The following is a 21,315-nucleotide window of genomic DNA, read 5'->3' as shown; positions in this document are numbered from 1 at the left end:
AGCGCAACGCCGTATCCACGATATAGGCACTAATTAGGCTACCGCACAGGCTTTCTTTCTTTTATTTTCTTTTTGAAGTATCGACTGGGAAAAAAATTCCACGTACGGCTTACTGCCAAAGATTAGCAAATAGAATGGCTAACTAAAATCGTTTTCGGCGCTCAAGGTGCGACTGCAATAAATGACCCCGCACCAATATACTCCGCATTCTGTTACGCGAGAAATGCGGAAACTTGAATGGAATGTTGCACTGCAGTTTATTCTTTTTTTAATCTATACCATTGCTTCCAGTAAATCTGAGTACAAGACGCCGGATGGGGCAGATATGCTTTACTTCTTTGAAGCGGCAAGCAGGAACGTTACATATGTTGCTTCGTCTGCGTTTCGCAAGACCTACTGATAGAAACTATATGCGCAACAATACACACGAGAGATGCATGTTGCTTGAAGAACGAGAAAAAATTTTTTGTCCAAATGGAACCGTACATAACATAGTAGAATGAAAGCCGACACTGCGGCCGCAAAGCACGCGCAATCACCGAGCGGCATTAGAAAATAATTAAAAAAATAAATAGGAGAAATTAAACGAATTTATTTTTAAGGCATAAATACATGTCATATGGAATTATGAACCCCATTTGATCGGTCTGAACGCAAATACCAGCGCGCGAAGTAGTACGAATGACCCTGCCGAGCAGTTCGCCAGCAGTTTCCAACGGCGCGACCTTGATGCGGCCCAATCCACTTCGACCGCAGCGCCGCCCCAGTATTTTTCCACGTCGGGCGCCTCACTGCAAAGCATGCGCCGCCCCAGCCGCTCGTCCTACTAGAGGTCCTACTCGACCGTATTCTAGTACACTCTACTCACCACCAACCCCCGCGTGCGCAGCGCCAACCGCGGAGCCGGTTAGGCGGCGCGGGCGGGGAAGGAGGCCAGCGGGGAACGATAGCGAGGGATGGCAGAGCCCGCGCAATGGCACCGGCGCCTCCCTCAATCCCACATCCTCCTCTCCTTAAATGCCCCCTACCAGCCTGGCGAAACAGCTAGTAGGGGCTTATCACCAAAGACAATTGAGTCTTTCATTCACAAGCTAAATGCTAACCTCAGCCCAGCAAGTACTCTTAAAACACCGCGTTACATATTTCATGCACTATAATAATAATAATAATAATAATAATAATAATAATATATAATAATATACAAGGATCGTGGGAAAAAAAAGAAGAGATGCTACGCTCTATAATACAAAGAAAAAATGTTGCAGTGGCTTAGCTCGGCTATGCCAGGATATACGTAGCGTTAGCAAAGGTCAGCTGGATTATTCTTAGCTTTCCTGGTTGTCTAGATTGTCACGGATTAGCTTGAATTGTCATGCTTACTGCTGCTCCATGACACAACACAAAACGCCAGTCAGAAGCGCAGCGGCTCCAGCGCAGCGTCAGACGGCGACTGCACTTGGACTGCACAGCGAGCGCGCGCCGGCCGCCAGTGCGTCTACCACGGCTAGACGTCACTCCTCTGGAATGCGCAGACCGGCCGGGTGAGACGGCCGCGCGGCGGCGGAGTGCGCGAGAGGTGCCGGCTCCGGTGGCTCCGGTGCGCTAGCCATGTGACATCACTGATCCTTGCGCATGCGCAGCACGGCTCTTGATGTGCCGCGCGAAACGGGCTTGGCTAGGCAGTCACGGACGGGCTCGACTGGCGCGCGCGCTCGCTCGCGCGCGCCAGTCGAGCCGGCCGTGGGCCAGTGTAGCTAACGTACAAAATGCCGCGAGAGGGGGGAGAAATATTAACAAAATAGTCGGCCGCTGGCGCGGGACAGTGTCCAAGGTGCGAAGGGGTAGCGGCGCGTAAAGTTCTGTGGCTAGGGGCGGTGGCCGAAGACGTAGGAGTCTCGAGGGCAGCCTTGATTGCAGGAACGGGCTCACCGTTGGTAGATCGGAGTTGTTGCTTTCGTGGTGGTGGCGGTCCCGAACTCCAGCCGGATGGGGCAGGACACTGCCGGGTCAGCTGGCCACGCCGCCGGAGCCAAGATGAAAGGGGCAGCCACAACCGTGGCTGCAAGACGACCATGCCTTGCTAGGACGTCAGCGGAGCGCAGTCCCAGGAGTCTGCTCAGAAGCTGCGTGTTGAGCAGCGAGCGCCGGTTTGCACGGCGGCGGCGACTGCAGAGAGTCGGGCTCTCGATCTGTCGTCAGCGGGTCAGTGACCCCGTCCACCTTCAGTGTCCACGATGATCTGATGCAGCAGTTGGTGCGACTTCTGGTTGCTTCGAAGAGCAACAGGCACCACGCACGCACGCGCACACACGCACGCACGCACACACTCCTTGCGGTTTTCACCATGGCTGCGCAACACTCCCAAACACCGCCATGCCCATCGCCGTACACAACGCGCCGCGCCATAGAAGGCGCAAAGCGTCCTTCGTCCCCCTCACACCGTCGAGTCAATGGGACCATTGTCCACCACCGTGCCTGACGACCGCGCAAATCAACAACCCCCTTCTCGGCAAAGTAAAAAAAAAGGAAAAGGAAAAGAACAAGAAAAACAAAAATCTTCACCGTCTACGTACAAGAAAAAAAAAACACGTAATGAATTTAACTATAAGGCTGTACACGCGAAAATTAAACACACTTTCAAAAGAAAAAACATAAATACACTCAGCGTGCGTACTTAAAAAAAAGAAAAAATGCACACTGTTAAAACACTACATAAACACACTTGCAACACGCTGGGCTGGGACTAGCTTCTTTTCGTGCACTGGCCGCAAAGAAGCTAGCCCACTGAGGCTACGCATTTTACTGAGGGCCTTCGGTTGCGGAAAAGTCCGTCGTCCGGCGCGAGATCACACAGGTGACCGCTTCCTCAGATTGTACCGGTGCGTGGTCCGAATGCGGTCCGTTGCTCCGGGTGTGCCCCGTTGCTTGCGCGCAATGCCACTGGGCACTGGCGCAAGCTCGTCGGACCGTGACGCAAAGGCCTTCAGGTCGGCGATATGGGCACGGCTGAGTTTTCCCGAAGAGGGATCCTTCAGCAAGTACGCGAGTGGAGACCAAACTTTCTCTACTCGGTACGGACCAAGCCACTTAGGAGCGAGCGAGGCTGAGAACCCCTTGGTCGCAACGCTAAGAGCGTGGTTGCGCTTCAGGACAAGATCACCTACCTTAAATGAAAGATGGCGATGCTTCCGGTCGTATTGAGCCTTCTGCTGGGCCCTGGCCGACGCCAAACTCTGCCTTGCTCTACAGAGAGCCCGACAAAGCCTGTCCCGAAGTGCTGAAGCGTAAGCAGAACAGTCTGCCGGCGCTTCCTCGTCCCCGAGCTGGCATTGCATGACACTGGTCACCGGATTAGCCAACTCCCTTCCAAAATTGAGAAAGGCGGGAGAGAAACCAGTTGAGCGATTCTCGGAGGTTCGGACTGCGAACGCGAGCTCACTCAAGTGGTCTGCCCAATCCTTTTGACGTTCGGCAAAGGCCGCTAACATTGGTTTAAGAGTTCTATTGAGTCTCTCCGTCAAATTGGACTGGGGATGGTAGGGCGAAGTGGTGCAGTGATTAATTCCCAGGGAACGGCACGTAGCACCAAACACCCGAGCGGTGAAATAGGACGCGTTGTCCGTAATCAGTCTTTTCGGAAAGCCGAACCGACAAAACACTTCCTGTAGCCTTTCCAGCACCGCTCGCGCTGTCACTTTACGAAGCGGAAACAGTTCCACCCATTTAGAAAAATGATCAACGACTACCATCAGGTGTGTGAACCCCTGCTTACTCCTGGGGAAAGGCCCCATAAGATCGCAGGTGGCCACTTGCCACGGACGCTCACTGTCGATTGGTTTCATCAGCCCGGGCGGCTTGCCACCCCTTGATTTCACCATTTGACAGACATGGCAGGAACGGCAATAGCGAAAAATGTCACGCTTTATGCCAGGCCAGGTCACAGTTTGGCTTAGTTTCGCAAAAACTTTAGAGCCACTCAAATGACCGGCCAAGGGTTCGTCATGAGAACATCGCAACAGTGCGCTTCTCAGACTTTTGGGGATAACCACCTTAAACGGGTCCACAGCGTCATCATCGGTGGCTATGTATTTCAGCAGGAGCCCATCATGATCCAGCAAATATAAATCCGCGGGGGACTCAGCGACACACGCTGTTTCCGGCCCCCCTGCGCCCGCCGCACTACCAGCAGCGTCTCGGCGCTCCGTCTCCCTGAGACCGTCGCTCACTCCGCGACAAAACGGATCAATTTGCTGGGCCTTCAGTAGCTCTTGCCTGCTGAAAGCGATTCCAATTCTCCCAAAGGGGAGGTTGGTCTCGTCCCCACTCAGGACTACAGCCATCGGCGTCATGGGTTCGCTTTCGTGAAGCTCCCCCGCTCGCACGCTTTCCGGCGCGCTGCTTGCCTGGAGCGCGGAGAAACAAGTTTGCCCGCTTGCGGACTCGCCTCTCTCTCCGCTCGTTTCGCCCCCGACGCTAGCTGGCGCTAAGGCACCGGCAGCGGCGTGCACCTGGAGAAAAGCTCTGGGTGGACAATGGGGCACGAGATAGCGCGTCAGCTACCACGTTAGTGCTCCCCTTTCGATACTGCACAGAAAAGTCATAATGCTGTATCAGGAGAGCCCAGCGCGCCAGCCGGCCCGCAGGCTCACGGAGCCGCATCAGCCAGCTTAGCGCACTGTGGTCCGTTTGCACTACGAATTTCGTACCATCAAGGTAGACATCGAATTTACGTAGTGCAAACACGATAGCGAGGCACTCCTTCTCCGTCACGGAATAATTCCTCTCAGCCGGTATCAAGGAGCGGCTGGCAAAGGCCAGCGGCTGCAACACGCCATCGTATTCCTGTAGGAGGACTGCTCCTAAACCCAGATCGCTCGCGTCGGTCTGGACAACGAACGGTCTGGTCAGGTCGGGGAGTCTGAGCTGCGCTGTCTCCGCAATGGCGCTAGACAGTTGGCGAAAAGCCTGCTGCTGCTCAGGTCCCCATTGCCACTCGGCCGACTTACCCAAGAGCTTGCTCAAGGGCGCCTGCACTCGGGCACAGGACGGGATGAACGACCGGTAAAAGTTGGCCATTCCCAAAAAGCGGCGAAGGCCACGTACGTCCTTGGGCGCGGGGAAATCGAGGATTGCCCGAAGTTTCTCCCGATCCGGCTCAATGGAGCCTTCGCCCAGTGTAAACCCCAGTAACTGAACTCGGGTTTGCGCTAGTTGGGCTTTCGCGGGATTCAAAGTCATCCCGGCGGCCCGCACCCTCTCGAGCACATCGGCAACATGGGCCAAGTGTTCTTCGAAGGTTCGTGAGTAAATCACGATGTCGTCGAGGTAGCACATGCAGTATGACCACTTTGCTTCCCCGAGGACGCGGTCCATCAGTCTCTGAAAGGTCGCAGGACCGTTGCATAGACCAAAGGGCATACGAGTAAACTCAAACAACCCTCTGTGGGACGTGAACGCGGTCTTGGACCGGTCACGCGCATCCATCCGGACCTGTAGGTACCCTTTCGAGGCATCCAACGTAGTGAAGTACCTCGCACTGCCCAGGGTTCCTACAATGGAGCTAATCGTAGGAAGCGGATAGGCATCCTTACGAGTCACTCCGTTCAGACGGCGGTAGTCTACGCACAGGCGATGACTGCCATCTTTCTTAGGCACCAACACAATTGGAGACGCCCAGGCGCTGTACGAGCGGCGGATAATGTCGGCCGATAGCATCTCGTCCAGCAAACCATCAATCACCTGCCTCTTGGCAAGACTGACGGGCCTGGGGTTACACTTCAAAGGAAGCGCGTCACCAGTTTCGATCGCGTGGCTCGCCAAATCGGTACAGCCCGGTTGATCGGTGAAAAGGTCTGCGTTGTCGCGTAACAGTGCCGACAAACGAGCCTTCTGTGCATCATCCAAATGAGCCGCACAGGCGGACAGAGGATGTGGTGCCTCTTCGTGCCGTGTCGCTCTATCCCACTGGGGATTGTGAGTCGACAAGCGCATAGCGCAGGGGCTTGCCCCCGAATTCTGCGCGCGACACGGTTCGTGCCGTGCCTCTCGATCCCAAAGGGGACCATGAGCGGGCGAGCGCGAAGCTCGGGGGCTTGCCCCCGAACTCGGCGCGCGACACGATTCCGACGCCCCATCTGCACAGGCAAGATCGGACGCCGGCGGGCTGATGAACGGCTTTAGCGACGTGAACTGACCGTCGCGATAGCCGCCATTCGCAATGTCCACAACGATCCCAGTTTTAAGGAGAAAGTCCCGGCCGAGAATCACAGGAACACTGAGCCCTGGGAGATGAACGAAACGCGTGCGTCTCATTCGCTCTCCCCACCTGACCTTGCGGCGCCAGCCGAATGGGCCACGCCTTTCGCAAGATTGAATGTCGTTCGGCAGTCCCGCAAGCGCACTGCGTGCTTTTGCAAGTGGGACAAAACCTGTTCGCCGAACAACGAAGCGCTTGCGCCCGTGTCCAGCAGCGCCGAAAATTCGCGGCCGGCAATGGTCACCGGAATAAACGGCGCGTGCGCACCAGCAACACAACCTGCTCGGTACGCCGAAGGAACAAGCAAAGGTTCGGTCACTCGTGCCTTCACGAGCGACCTGCTATCCCGTTTCCCGACCTCACAGGAGACCGGGGCGCGGTGCAATCCCTTGCAATGTGCCCTCGTTGTTGGCAGCGAAAACAGCGTACTCCGCCGCGGTATCTTTCCCGAGGCGGAGCAGCCTCAGCTCCCTGCCGGGGTCGGCTCGCCGCTTGGCCAATGGGCCGATAACGAGCGTTTCCCTCCGCGATGCGCTGGGTCGAAAAGCGTCCCTGCGCATGCGTTTCGGTCGGTGGCGCAGCACAGGCTGCCCGTCTATCGTGCGTGTAGGGATCGAGAGCGCGCGCGCTCAGCTCCCAAACACACCCGTTTGCAGCCGCAAAGGCAGCTTGGCCGGGTTGTTGCCGTTGGGGAAAGGGCTCAGGCTCTCTCCACGCGCAGCTCGGCTCAAGGGCCTCGCTGGCGGGCGGCGGTGGGCGATAGGCGCGCGCGGCGATAATGTCGCCTTGAATGCGCTTTGCCTCGGCGGCTAATTCCTCCAGATTTCGGAAGCGGCCGCCGCGCAGGTACGCCGAAAAGGTCGGATGTGCCTGCCTGATCACCCGTTCGACGCGTTCCTCGTTCGAGGCATTGGGCTCGGCGACTAAGAAAAGGTCTTGCATCGCCCGTACGTACTCCTGAAGCGATTCATCAGGAGCCTGTGTACGTAGCCCAAGCTCTCGCCGCATCCTACTCTCGTAGTCAGCGGGTAGGAATTCACGCAGGAATGCCGCGCGGAACTCCTCGAGGGTTGTTGCACGGTGTCCGGAAAGCCTGTACCACCTAGCCGCCGAGTCAGTGAGTGCAACAGGGACGACGCGTCCGAGTACATCCTGATCGTTCAAACCCAGAGCTCTCTGGTAGCGTGCGAGGGAGTAACAGTAGTCCCTGGCACTAAGCAGGTCACCGTATCCGCTGTAGGTCGGGACTGCCAACCGTACAGCGGGGTGAGCGCATTTCGGAACAGCCGACAGCGTTTTAACTGCCCCAGAGAGCGCCTGGATCATTTCGGCGGCGTTATGCAACAGCGTCTGTGCGCCTGCTCCAAAGGGAGCCGTTGGCGCGTTAGCGGCGCGATCGAGCAAGGATGAACTGACGTCCAGCTCGATCAGTGGCGCGGTTTCCACAGGGATACCGGCCGGCGCGCCGCCGTCCCCAGAGCAAAAAGGGCTCCTAGCGGGGTGCGCCTGCTGTCGTTCACAGCTGCCACTTGAGGCAGCTATACGTGAATTACTTAGGCCGCTTGCAGCCAGCGTTGACAAAACAGGCGCGTGCTCGATCGGTGTGCCACTGGGCGCCACCGAATGTACTCCAAAGGGAGACGTATGAGCGGAATTCGTGGTCGCCGTGATTGAAGGTTCCCCACAGGGGGCCGCGGCATACCACTGGTTTTGGCTGTTCAATTGAGAAGCAGCCAGTGTCGATACAACAGGTGTGTGCTCGATCGGTGTGCCACTGGGCGCCACCGAGTGTACTCCAAAGGGAGACGTATGAGCGGAATTTGTGGTCGCCGTGATTGAAGGTTCCCCACAGGGGGCCGCGGCATACCACTGGTTTTGGCTGTTCAATTGAGAAGCAGCCAGTGTCGATACAACAGGTGTGTGCTCGATCGGTGTGCCACTGGGCGCCACCGAGTGTACTCCAAAGGGAGACGTATGAGCGGAATTCATGGTCGCCGTGATTGAAGGTTCCCCACAGGGGGCCGCGGCATACCACTGGTTTTGGCTGTTCAATTGAGAAGCAGCCAGTGTTGATACAACAGGTGTGTGCTCGATCGGTGTGCCACTGGGCGCCACCGAGTGTACTCCAAAGGGAGACGTATGAGCGGAATTCGTGGTCGCCGTGATTGAAGGTTCCCCACAGGGGGCCGCGGCATACCACTGGTTCTGGCTGTTCAATTGAGAAGCAGCCAACGGGCAAAAGTCGGAGAGGGCTAAGGCCCCGTTTCCGCGCTGCGCTCCGTTTACTCCCGAAGGAGTCAATGATCGGGAGCGCTGCGACATCGCACTGCTTGGCATTCCAAAGGGAGCCGTGGCAGACGAATGTGCCCGTGTGCACTGTTCGGAGAGGGCTCTGGCCCCGTTTTCAAACAACGCTACTGCTCCAAAGGGAGCTGGTACGTAGCGCCTCACGTTGCCGTCCCCACAGGGGGTCGTTACAAGCGAGGGTGCAGGAGTGCGCTGCTCAAGGGGGGCCCTGGCCCCGTTCTCGAGCAACGCGGCGTCTGCTAGCACTAACAAAGGACAAAGGTCACTACGCCTAGCAGACATAACGCGGCGAGTCCAATTCGCTAAGGCGTATTGACTCGGCTAAGCACAGACAAAGGCTTAATGAGCCTTTGAATCCGCGTTGGGCGCCAGTGTGGGTTCTTGGTGTCTCACAGGAGACCAACCACCGCGGGTTCGAGCTTAGCGAGCCACAGGGCCGCGTAAGCCGTCGCCTCCAGCACCGCTCGCGCGCGAGCTCAGAGGCCGCAAGGGGCTACCGAGCGACGCACGCAAAAACACAGTAAAGCCCTGAGTTGACGGAAACCGTTTACTGAAACCGTCGGCACCAGCACTGCACAAACGCCCGCACGGAGGGGAGCCAAAGGGGTCCCGCACCAGGGCGAAAATACAATAACAGGCGCCTATAGCACGTCGCGGCGAGAGCACAGGCTCAAGCTGGGACACGCCGCTAGGAAAAGTCCCGGCGGCTATGCTACTTGCTCTGGCGATAACCAATGGGTCAACTCGCGAGAGCACGGGCAATATCCTTCGGCTTAGGCTTTCGGCAAGTGCGGCTCGGCGAGGTACGACCTCGCGCGAGCACTAATGGCACCGCTCGTCGGCTTAGCGTCGGGAAAGGATCAGCACAAAGTACGCGCTCCCCGCACTGGCAAAGGCCACGTGCGCGAGCTCCAGTCCTAGTCACAAAGGTGTCGGCGGACGAGAGGAAAGCATGAACGTACCGTGCGCTGGTCCCGGAGAGAAGTCCACGCTTCGCTTCCCCGCTAGCGGCCGACAACCGGCCGCGTAGTGACGTCAGCGCTCCGCCCCCACCGCCAACCGCCGCGTGCGCAGCGCCACCGCGGGAACCGGTTAGGCGGCGCGGGCGGAGGAGGAGGCCAGCAGGGAACGATGGCGAGGGATGGCAGAGCAGGCGAAGCGCGCGCGATCATGCCGGCGCAACCCTCAATCCCCACAACGTGTCAATGTTGAATAATTTGTTTGCACTTTATGAACTAGCAATGTCCCACTAAACAGCCCAATGTGTTACATATCGCAGTTCCGCTGTGCACAAGAATACTTGCAGGCGCAATGTCAAGCTATTGCTAGTCGTGAGCAAACCTGGCGGTGATGTCTCTTAAAATGAAATGGCGGTAGAACAAAGATGCCACTAGTATCAGAGTAAGCGCTGAATAAGAGAAGCAAGCAAAACACCAGAGGTCACAGACCACCCCAATGTAGAGCACCACAAGTACAGTGGTGCGACCAGCTGCAGGCACAGAGTTCGCACAAAAATCGCTGGAAGGAGTACTAGTGTGTACGAGAGCTGAAAGAACAGCAGCTCAGACAGCATAGGAATGATAGGAAATACAGTGGATTTTTGGCAATTCGATACCGGTTATTTAAATTTTTCAGTCAATTCGATCGACTGAAGGTCCCGGCCGGTGCCCATGCATTTCTATGGGCTGAAACTTTTGTTATTGCTTTCGCCAGATAATTCAAACTTGACCAGTCGCCATATACGTGTGTTACCCCTATGGTGACACCAATAGAGACCCCATTAGTGGCAGCGTGTCTTGGCTCAGGAGACACTGAATGTGTTGAACACGCGTGAAAATCTCCCGTCAAGAACGCCTATTTTTCGCTTTCCCTAGGAAGATATTTAAGCAATAACGGTACCTCACAATGCCTGATTACAGCATTTACCCAATTCTAATGTGTGCCCCTCCCCCCCCCCCCCAACTTCCCCCATTTTTTCCCCCAAGAAAATTGGGTGAAAAATGACCTGCATGGTTCAATTAGTGACGAAACCAAAACGGCGTTTGCGGCGCTTGTATGCTTTACCGCATAACACGGGTGTGTTGCGGCAAGGCTGACTTCAAAAACTGTGCAGCGAAGCTGACTTTAGGCAACCGACTACCATTGTGCACCACATATTAGACCTTACTTCATATAGCTTTCTAATAATTTCCTATCACAATCAATGCTTGCCTGTCGGGTGAAACTGACTTTTTTTTTTAATTAAAAAAATTGGGTGCATATTAGATTTTTACTTTGTTCAGGAACTTTAATGTCATTTCTACGTCAGTTTTCTACTTTGGACACCAAAAGTGGGCTCAAATTTGATTCGGAGGCGTGTTAGAATCTGGGGGAAATACTGCCAAATACATTGGCCGCTGTGTTTTGGTGCTTTTTCTGGATCTAGTTTAATTGAACCCACCAAACGCAACGGGCACCAAACAAGGACAAACACCAAAGGCAATGAAACATTAACACGTTAGTGAGAAGATAAAGAAACATTGATTCAATCAATTTGGTGGGTCCAGTCAGGGTCAAATTAACGGAAGTTGGCTGTACATGGATTTGCTTAAACGCTGTTCTGCTATGCGCCTATGCGGAGTTTGTTACTTTGAATGTGCAAAAGTTGCCCTAAACTTCAGTTTTCAAGGAGCACATTTACTTTCAGTTTTAAGGGCCCTTGAATCTCTTTTACCAAATTCATGGGTTTTCAAGGATTTCAAGGAGGCATACAGACCCTGTGAACGATCGCAGCGCCAGCGTTCTCTGCAAGCAAACTTTTGTGGGAAAACTGTGGCTGAAAGAGGGACATTCGACACGCTTACCCTGACACACTTGTGGACAGGGTTAATGGCCACGGTGGAGGAGCCTTGCAGAGAGGACTTGGTGCTTTTTATGGGCTCCTGAGGGCACATGCGGGACGACGGAGGCAGGGCAGAGGCCACGAGCAGAGGCAGTGCAGAGAAAAAAAAGCAGGCAGGCATGCACGGTGCAAGGCATCACGAGGTGCCTCCGCAAGCAAGCTGCTGCTGAGAGGCAGCAAGATGCGACAGGCAGCAACGGGCACCAAACAAGGACAAACACTAAAGGCAATGAAACATTAACACGTTAGTGCGAAGATAAAGAAACATTGATAGAAATGGGTGAAACCTAGGACAATATACTACAAGTCGGTAGGGATTTATGCTACAAAAAGGCAGGCATGCAAAACACAGGCACAAGAATGCTCGTACGTCCGCATTTCTGCTCCATGAACATATAAGCCAACAGACAATGAAGCCAAGAAAAGGTTAAGGAAAAGTAACAACACGTAAGTAAAAGCTTGGCCTTTGAGATTAGTTTCCGTTACCCTCAGCAGCATGACGTGGACACCACTTATTGAAGCGTAGAATTGATAATGAAAAAGGGAAATGAAAGTAGAAGAAGAGATAGCTTTTGGCCAGTGGGAGTCAAACACACAACCTCTGTGTGATACATGCGATGCTCTACCAACTGCAACAGCTGCACATGTGGTTGAAAGAATATTCCACATCTGCCGCTCAAGGCCGGGAGTGACGTAGGGCCCAACGAGCCAATCAGCTCATCCAATTTTGCTGAAACAGCCAATCAGCACACGCCTGAAAGCGAAAGGCGAACTATCGCCGAAGTGGAATGTTTCAGAATACGGCCCCAGTTAACACATCCAGGGCAAAGTTTAGAACGCACACACGAATACCCAGGAAAGTGTGCGGGGGGGATAGCTGCCACCGTAGCACAATTGGCAGAGCATCGCATACATCATGCAAAAGCTGTGGATCCAGCTCCCACCAGTGTCTATTATTTCCATTTAGTTTCCCTGTCTACACTTCATTTAAGAAACATACTTACTTTTCCCCCTTGAGCTCGTGGGTGAAGTTCGCTGAACTCTTTCCTCATCGCCAGTAAATGTGCCCTTTTTCTCTTGCTTCTATAGTTTATCCTTTTATTTCAAGACTTATTATTCAAAACATACACTACTGTGATACATAAAATTATACCAAGTTTTGGTGTTTAAAATGGAAGTAAAACAAATATTTGCTCAGTTTTGGAGAATTCTTATGTGAAATTTCAGAAAGACACCTCAGAAGGGATGAATGAAAAGAAATTATTTTGTGAATCTTACTAAAAGTGCGGAGAGCAAGAAAACTCTTCTGAAATATACAAGATGTGTGTCTTGGTTCTAGTTTCCACCAACTTCTCCAAGCTAGACTGCGCCGAAAATACTTATACTGACTTGATCGCGTGATTGCTAGCCTTAGTGACGCTCGTGCCATATCGGAAAGCAGTAGCTTCACAAATGTGAAAACGGGGGTACTCCTACTGTGTAGGGAGTGTTTGTTTCAACTCCTTGCAGCAAACGTCTCGTTGCTTTCTGCATTCTTTACGCTCTTGAAGCAATGGCTGCTAGGTCAAGGAACATTCATTAACCTCCTCATACTCGATTATCATGCACAATCAGCTTCCCTCTGTAAGCAACTGATGCTACAGCCTTCACCTGCTTTGTGCAGTATTTGTACAGCACATACAGTAAATTACAGTTCTGTGCAGTACTGTACAGTAATGAATAAGGGTATCTGCAAAAGTAATGTTCAAAAAGTAAGACATCAGACTGCTAGTCAAGCTTTTAAAAGGTCAGTCTGAAATTGACTACGCACATGCTCTTGTGTGAATTAAGAGTGCATAATAAGAATGATTTCTAATATTGCGCTGTACATACACTACCAAAAAGAGAATGGATACATGCAACCTACTGTGAAAAAAAATAAAGCTGAACATAACAATCAAAGCAATTTTCATTCCCAAACATGTGTCGATGTTAGACGAGTCATTAAGCCTTTCAGGCACTGACTAATTTTGTCCAGCGAACATTTCATTTCACGACACTTTTTGTATCTTCAGGATCAGGAAAAGTGCATTGCTGCAGAATGGATCACGAATTTTCCGAGTTTTCATCGAGTCTTCTCAAATTTACAGAATGTGGACTCCATGCGATAACTCTCTACAGTAACGTCAAGTGTGAGAACATCAACTGTTTCATGTCTAGCATACTCAGAAAACACCCATCCAGCGACTTGAAACCTATACTGAATGTAACACATTGCGAATGCTGACACTCAGAGAAAACACCCCGCCGCCCACCTTCCAACTCGTTTTACCAAAGCACCTTGCATACACCATTGAAACTTGCAACACACGTCCATTCAGAAGTGATTCAGGATGTTTGCGACCCATTTTAAAAATCATTATTTTTGTTGGTGCCTCTGCTTTTGATGCGCTACCTTGGCTTGCACAATTATGTACACGGTATTTGAAGGGGTTAAACCGGCGCAGAAAATGAAGCAGGAAATTCGACAGCTCGACAGAAGCCTTTGTCATGACAGCAGCTGTCATTTCGAAATTATGTAGCCGAGTATATCAAAGGGCACATGTTGCATTGCTTGATTGACGAAGTGCTAGGAACACTGGGGGCCAGTTTCTATGATACCTCCTATCAAAGTTTCCATTGTCCAGACGCTCCCCCCCCCCCCCCCCCCCCCAATGTGCTGAGAAACGGCAAATCTGACCAAAAATTAAAGTACAGTCTTCATTTTATACACTGAATGACGTTGCTTGTGGAAGAGTTCGGATGGCAATGTTTAACAATGCGTCGAAAAGCTATGAATTAATCTGACAGATTCTTATGGCCCGGTAAGGAAAGAGTTAATTATGGTAAACTAATGACACAAGCTTTCTCAAAAGACAGGTAGAAGTAAGGTTTTAAAAATCTCCTGGCCAAAGACTTGCTGTTTGAAGAAGCAGAGAGTGAAAAAGCAGCTGAGAGTTAGTGTAATATTCATGTGCTCTTCTTGCTTACACCTATGCTGCGCCTAACTGGATGCTATTCACAACAACGTGCATTGCAGCGCCTGCTTTGTTTAAGGGCATGCTAATCGTCTACAGTTCCACCATACAGGTCTATTAATACTATGCGCAGCAGTTATATAACGTTCTCTCTGAAGAACAGAATGACTTCAAGTTTGACCTTTCTCTCGAACCAAGCACAAGCAGTAAAAGCACTTTTTGCAAGAATATTTAGCACAATCAATACGGAAGTGGATGAAAGATAGCACAAGATGTGCAGATGCAAACAAACAAGATGCCGGGCTCCTGGGGAACAAAGGAAATGCCTGCATGTCAGACAGCAGTGTAGAGGTGACGGGCAAGTGCTTGGCATTGCCCCCCTTGCCTGCCTCGAACACCTTTCCATACCTGCGATGGAATGAGGACATTGAGGTCGACACCCAGCGCTGACTCGACCCAGGCCTTGAAGTGAGGCAGCACCTTGTTTCCAATCTTGTATCTGTTGAGCCAAAGTTTTAAGTAAGCACATGAACTAATTATGGAGGAATGAATGAATGCCTACGTAAGGTTTAGAGAATATATGGCAGTGTATTAGAATTGAACCTTGACATAATGAATCCGGATGAAAAGAATTATCAGATATAGCAAAAAAAAAAAAGTTTGTTGATGTCAGCGTATAACGAATATCAGACATGACGAAAATATTTTCCCCATTGGATTTGACTTTGTTCTAAAGAGGCTCAACTGTACTTGTAATCCACTATGCTATGATGTTTTTTTTAATTCATACTCTTCTTACATGCTAGTTGTGCTGTACCTGCTTCAACAGTTGCAATTTATATTTTGGCAATCCTGCGAAGTGCCAAATAACTTCTTGTAATGTCAGTTCATGGGTTTACTTACATACACATTATTTCTTTAAACATGCATGCAGACACGTGTATTGCTGTCATAATGCTGCAATAACAGCACTGCAATTACATTGGCAACTTTTGCTACCACTGCCTTTAATGCATTATTCTTTTTTTTTTTTTGTACCATGATTAAACCAAAGTGGCATGCTCAAACTGATGCTAGGCTACTCTGCAAATTGTGTCACCAGCAGAGCTTGAGACCAGACTCGGTTTCGTACGAAGTTTGAAGCAGGAAATCTGCACACGACGGCCCAGTGCAGTGTACGTATACGATGATCATTTCTTTCTTTCTTCCCCCCCCCCTCCCCCTTTTTTTTGTCGTATACGCCTGGAGACACAAAGAGCACTGCGAAGGCCACTCGGGCACCTGACAGAATGCAACTGGACGATGCATGCATGGACTATGGCTAAAGTATATCGCACAATGACAAACGTCCGATGAGGCAACTGGCCAAGGATATCAGCAGGCTTTCGCCACTGTCATGTTGCGACTATCAAGGAAATATTTGTTTCGAAGACATTTTACAAGCTCCCACACAGTTGGAACAAGCTTCCCTCCCTTCTATGGCTTCACCAGGGCCTCTCTGCTGTTAACGAAACACCACATGTCATGAAGTTTACTTACAATGATGTTGGTTATAACAAAGGCTTACAGTAATTCTGCCTGATAACAGAGCAACCCACAATGCCTCATGCCCAATGACGAAGCAAAACACTTGGAACGTAATGTAAAGCGGAATGAAACCCTGGGTATTCAAAAGCAAAGGTCACTCGCACGCAGTTAATCACAAAGAAAGGCCGTCCCAGCTCACCTGTCGCCTGTAAACGAAATATGATGAGTGGTGCCATCGACCACAAACTTGGAGTCCTTGTATCCCCAGCCATTCCATTTCAGCAAGTCCTGCCTGCATGTCACAGTAAGAAAACAATATAAATGAAAAAAAAAAAAAAAAGCTGAACACGCAGTCTGCACGTATACTAAATGTTTACACTATGCATGGTACATATTGCACTGTACTATTTTTGTTTTATGCAAGATTAGAAAATTAAATTATAGGATTAGACATCCTGAAACTGCACAGTGGTTTAAGAGGGACGTTGTAGGAGGGCTTTGGGTCAACTTTGACCACCTGGGGTTGACTAACATGCATCTACATCTACCGTATAGACTCGTGTAAGGGCCGCACCCATGTAAGGGCCACACCCAACACCTGGCAGCTCAAACTTTGGGAGAAAAATATTCCAGCGGTGAAGCAATTGCATTCGGTGCTCCAATTCTGCACGCTGCGTACTTCTGCACATGAATATTAAAGAAAATTGAGGATCGAAGGCCTTTAAGGGGGGACGCGGCTTTCGCATCGCGAAAAATGGCTAAAAATCGATTTTTTTGAAAATCACATTTTCAGTTTCTGTAACTCTTATTCTATCTGATTCCGAAATATCATCACTGAAAACCAAGTAGAAGTGCTCTAAAAAAATTGTTATATCAGCCAAGGTGCCGAAAAATTGCGCGGAAATCGCGAAAAAACGGCATTTTTCAAGCCACGATATCTCCGGAACGGCGCAGCCGAGCGCCGCCATCTTGGTCTCGTTGGAAAGCGCATTTCTCCGTCTTCAAATCTGCCGCTTCAGCTATCTCCTCCATACAGAAACAAGCACACAAAAAGCAAATGATTGAAGGTCGTGCCGGAGCCACCGATTGGCCGCGCCCGCCACGTGACTCCAGCGCGGTTCGCCATTGGTCCGGTGCTCGCTCCGTGATGGCGTCGTCTGCTCCGCTTGTTGCGGTCTCCTCGCGAGCTCCGGACAGTTTCCATAATCTCGACGAGTATTAAAGCGGGCGCTACGCGGACATCGCAGTAGCGTGGCCGATTCCGCTTTCTGTGGACGTCTCAGACCCGCGGCTAAGCATTCCGAGCATTGGTGACGCGGACTTCGCGACCGAGCTTCGGGCACGGAATGCTCGGACACGCGGCTAAGCCTTTCGCGCGTAGGCGTCTCCGACTCGGCGATGAAGCACATCGCGCGCGGACTTCTCGGATCCTTGCCTAAGCATTTCGCGCGTCGGCACCTCGGACTGTGTGACTAAGCTAATCGAGCATTGACTCGTCGAGCCCGCGGCTAGGCATTTCGCGCGTCGGCACATCGCTCATCGAGTGTCGACTCCTCGGACCCGCGGCTAGGCACTTCGCGCGTCGGCATCTCGAGCGTCGACTCCTCGAGCCCGCGGCTAGGCAATTCGCGTGTCGGCACATCGCTCATCGAGTGTCGACACCTCGAGCGTCTATTCCTCGGACCCGCGGCTAGGCATTTCGCGCGTCGGCACCTCGGACTGCGCGATTGAGCTTACCGAGCGTTTGGACCCGCGACCAGGCATTTCGCGCATCGGCACCTCGGAGACTGCGCGACTAAGCTCGTCGAGCGTCTATTCCGCGGACCCGCGACGAGGCATTTCGCACATCGGCACCTCGGACCCGCGACTTGGCACATCGCGCGCCGACTCTATTATCGTAATGCCACGATATCTCGTAACAATACCTATCATACCACCCCTTTAATTCATAAAGAGAACCTAATCGTGAGCTCTATTCACTTGGCCACTTGGGCTGGCACAGACACCTGGCTGCAGAAGTGAGGCATGATAGAAAAGTACAGGCTGGAAAGCACCTAGCAGCTGCATTGCTGCCTATCTATCAGTGGCTCTCCTAACCTCCATAGCCATTGTCAATGGAAGATGATTCAGAAGCCTGCTGAGAGCCTTCATTCAGTAACATGGTCGATTCTACAAAAGAAAACAATGCCTCACTGACTGCACTAGAGGCTGCTATCAATGAGGCAGTCTGCAGATACAACGCTAGAACTACTGTATATTTATGCCCACATAGTTCTGCACCTCACTTGGTTTGAAACCCAGGCACCATGCTCTTTGTAGAGCAGCAGTAAAGAATGCCATACAAACATGAAAAAGGCAGAACGAAGGCTCAGCAGACCAGAGGCCACATGTTCAAGAAGCCCCACGTCACAAAACACATCAAAGATTACAACTTTGGTGCGTTTTAGAGAACTGAAGAGAAGGTGCAACTTTGAGAGCCGTTTTCTCAAAACTGTTTTTTCGCCTTGCTGCTCAGTTTCTGGAGCTGATTTCTTCGTTACCGTTTAGCCTATTTTGATTCTGTTTTTTTTGTCACGTTCCTTGGACTACAGTGCAGGTCGAGACAGTCTCGCATTTTTATCTTGACTTTTTATAAATTTATGGCATGGCTATTCGTTCACCCCGAAAGTGTGCTTGGTGCGAAGGTAACTTGAAAAATGACTATCTAAATAATTTGTGTAGTGAAAAAAAAAAAAAAGTAAGACTGTCACGACCTTCAGCACGCATTGAGCTATGCAGTCAATACTCAACGAGCCTTCCATCATGTTTTTTTAAGCTCCCCAGGCCCTCCAGAAAGTTCAAGAGAGAAAAATTCTGCTCAATAAAATATTCTCAAGGTATCACTCTGAAACTTTTATGGAAGTATCAGGGAGACATTCTAAACATTTATGCCAATTTTCATCAAAATCCATGAAGAAATCAGGAAGTTGATTTTCAAAGCCACGTCCCCCCTTAAAAAGATATTTTATTAAGGTACCGCTAATTTAACAATTAGATCAAACTTGAGCGCTTGTGAATTTTTAGTGCCGACTAGGGCAAACATATCTGTCTGGAATTTCAGCGACTTTTGAGGCAACAAGCTGAACAAAATTTGAAAACAGTGCTCTTCACAATGCCGAGAAAACAAATCTGGATTTTGGCCAACATTGTACAATGTTCAGTTTTCGTGATTTTTTCCCTCCCCACCATAGCAATGATACCCTGTAATAATTGGAATCAATGCTACTGACCTGCCGTCTACCACTAAATATTTTTAGAGCCATAGCCAAAACACTTTTTCTTCGGGAGCTTACCAAAGTGCTGCTTCGCTAAATTCGTAAGAAGCACTTCTGACTGACCGGGTGCTCCCACTTTTTTTTTTTTTTTTTCGCGAAGACAGATTATTTCCTTGCGAAGGAGTGACTTTGTTTTTCTTGGCTCTCACGCAGAAAAACATATCTGAACACACCCTTGTTCACTTGCTTGCTCGCTCGTTCGGGCTATTCGCCAACACTGAGAATCATCGTCGATGGTTTCTGCACAATTATTTTTTCACCACGTGAATGAAAGCGTGAGCGCCACATGAAAAACGCACAACTCTAGTGCGTGCAATTGCTCTGACGTCACCGACAACGTAACGTGAGGCAACTGACTCGTCCGCGAGGTCAGGCTTCTCATCTCTATAATAGTTAACATTAAATTATTGCTGCATTTTCATACGAACTGAACAATATTACGCGTAACCGGAATATAAAACAACCACTCCCCCTGACAGTACAAAAAAAAAAAAAAAAAACGCTAAAATTCGAGGACGCTCAAGTTTCACCTTTAAGAGTGGAACGCGACAGCATTCAAAGATTCCTGACTGCTTCTCACGATTCCCGGCAACTGCAGCTTATGTAACCGTAATGTCTACCGGGAAATGCGGCGGCGAACGCTGTGCACGAAGGCGCGCTTTCTGGTATAGAAACGCGGCCTCTTGCGTGGGCCGATCTTCTGTTATCGCTATCTCGTTAAAAAAGGGAAGATGAACATGCAGGTAGTCGGCACGCTATTACACTGTTCTGGGCAATATAATGAGATGAAATAAAAACATTTTGACGCAGCTATAGTACAACGGCCAAAACACTGACAAGTTCCAACTCCTTTCACTGAATCACCTTACACATTAATGCGATAGCAATTATATGGACACACCAAGCGCATTTTTGCCATCACCGTCGTCGCCGTGAGTTTCCGTATAAATTCCAACGGCGATAAAATCGTCGCTGCGCGCCGTACGCTGCGCGGGTGAGCCGGTAACCGCAGCTTAATAGAGAGTTTTAGAATAGGGGCCCCAAAGAGCTTTGCGGGTGTTAGCGTATTCTAAAACTCTCTAATGTCGCGCACGCAGAGAGGAAGGCGGCCGGAAGCGCCCGGTCTTCGTTCGCGCGCGAGGCACGGGGAGGAGGCGAAGGAGGGGGGGGGGGGGGCGGTAGCGTTCTGCTCCCGCGGCTGCTGCTCACGGAGCTGCCGCGGGCGCCGTATCTTGAAAGCGATCTACGATGTGGCCGAAGTGTACCGCCCGCGGGGGCCTCATCTTCAAAGCGATCTGCGATGGGGACAAAGTGCATTCGCCGAGTGCCGGTAGCTTCGTATGCGCTGTGCTTTCGACGTTTAGCTCGCGTTGAAGCGAGAGCCAGCGCGAAGGTCGGTTTGTTCACTGCCGCTGGCGCGCTTTCTCATTGCAGCGTTTTGAAGATCTTCCGCGGTCATCGGGCAAGATGTGTTCATGTTTACCTGTACGCGCGTGACACGTACCATGCTGGTTTATTTAGTTAGTGCGCGAATATTTGCAACTTCCTACGGCTGACAAAACTACTATCCTTACTTCGTATATCCTGTCTACTAATTTGCTATCGCAATCGATATCTTCGCCTTTCGGGCGAAACTGCGACTATTTGTTCAAAGCTTTAGCACAGGTTTAAACAAGTGCTTGCACGTTTTAACAGCGAAGCTGTTTAAGCCAGCCGTTTTTTGTGGTGCGTAGCAAGAAACCACCAAGAAAAGAAAATATGCCGAGGCGGGATTCAAGCCCGCGTACCCCCGGTCCCTAGGCTAACCACTAGGCTACACAGCCACGCCTGCAGAGCATGCATTTATGCGAACCATATGACTGCGTTCGAGCGTCGTCGTCTACGTCCACAGCGGGCGCGTTCGTACGCTCGTGCTTAGGGAGTGTATACATGCAGCGCTGTCTACTTGTGCTCTGCGAGATGAAGAGGTTTTGCGCGCTATGAGAGCGAGGGAGAGACGCATTCACGGAGCGGGCCTCCTTGAACGCGGTGTCG

At 51.1% G+C, this 21,315-nt stretch overlaps 1 long non-coding RNA gene across 1 annotated transcript; it reads right to left on the bottom strand.

Moving 5' to 3' along the window:
* Nucleotides 1–11,317: 11,317 nt before the first annotated feature.
* On the bottom strand, nt 11,318–16,297 carry LOC119434639 (uncharacterized). The gene is made up of 3 exons (XR_005188631.2): nt 16,167–16,297; nt 14,849–14,939; nt 11,318–11,484 (listed from the first exon to the last, which is right to left on the bottom strand). It is a non-coding gene; the product is annotated as an uncharacterized LOC119434639 (long non-coding RNA).
* Nucleotides 16,298–21,315: the final 5,018 nt, after the last annotated feature.

The sequence above is a fragment of the Dermacentor silvarum genome, unplaced genomic scaffold (assembly GCF_013339745.2).
Source record: "Dermacentor silvarum isolate Dsil-2018 unplaced genomic scaffold, BIME_Dsil_1.4 Seq144, whole genome shotgun sequence".
Lineage (NCBI taxonomy): Eukaryota > Metazoa > Arthropoda > Arachnida > Ixodida > Ixodidae > Dermacentor > Dermacentor silvarum.
This window is presented reverse-complemented; position numbering and strand designations above follow the sequence as displayed.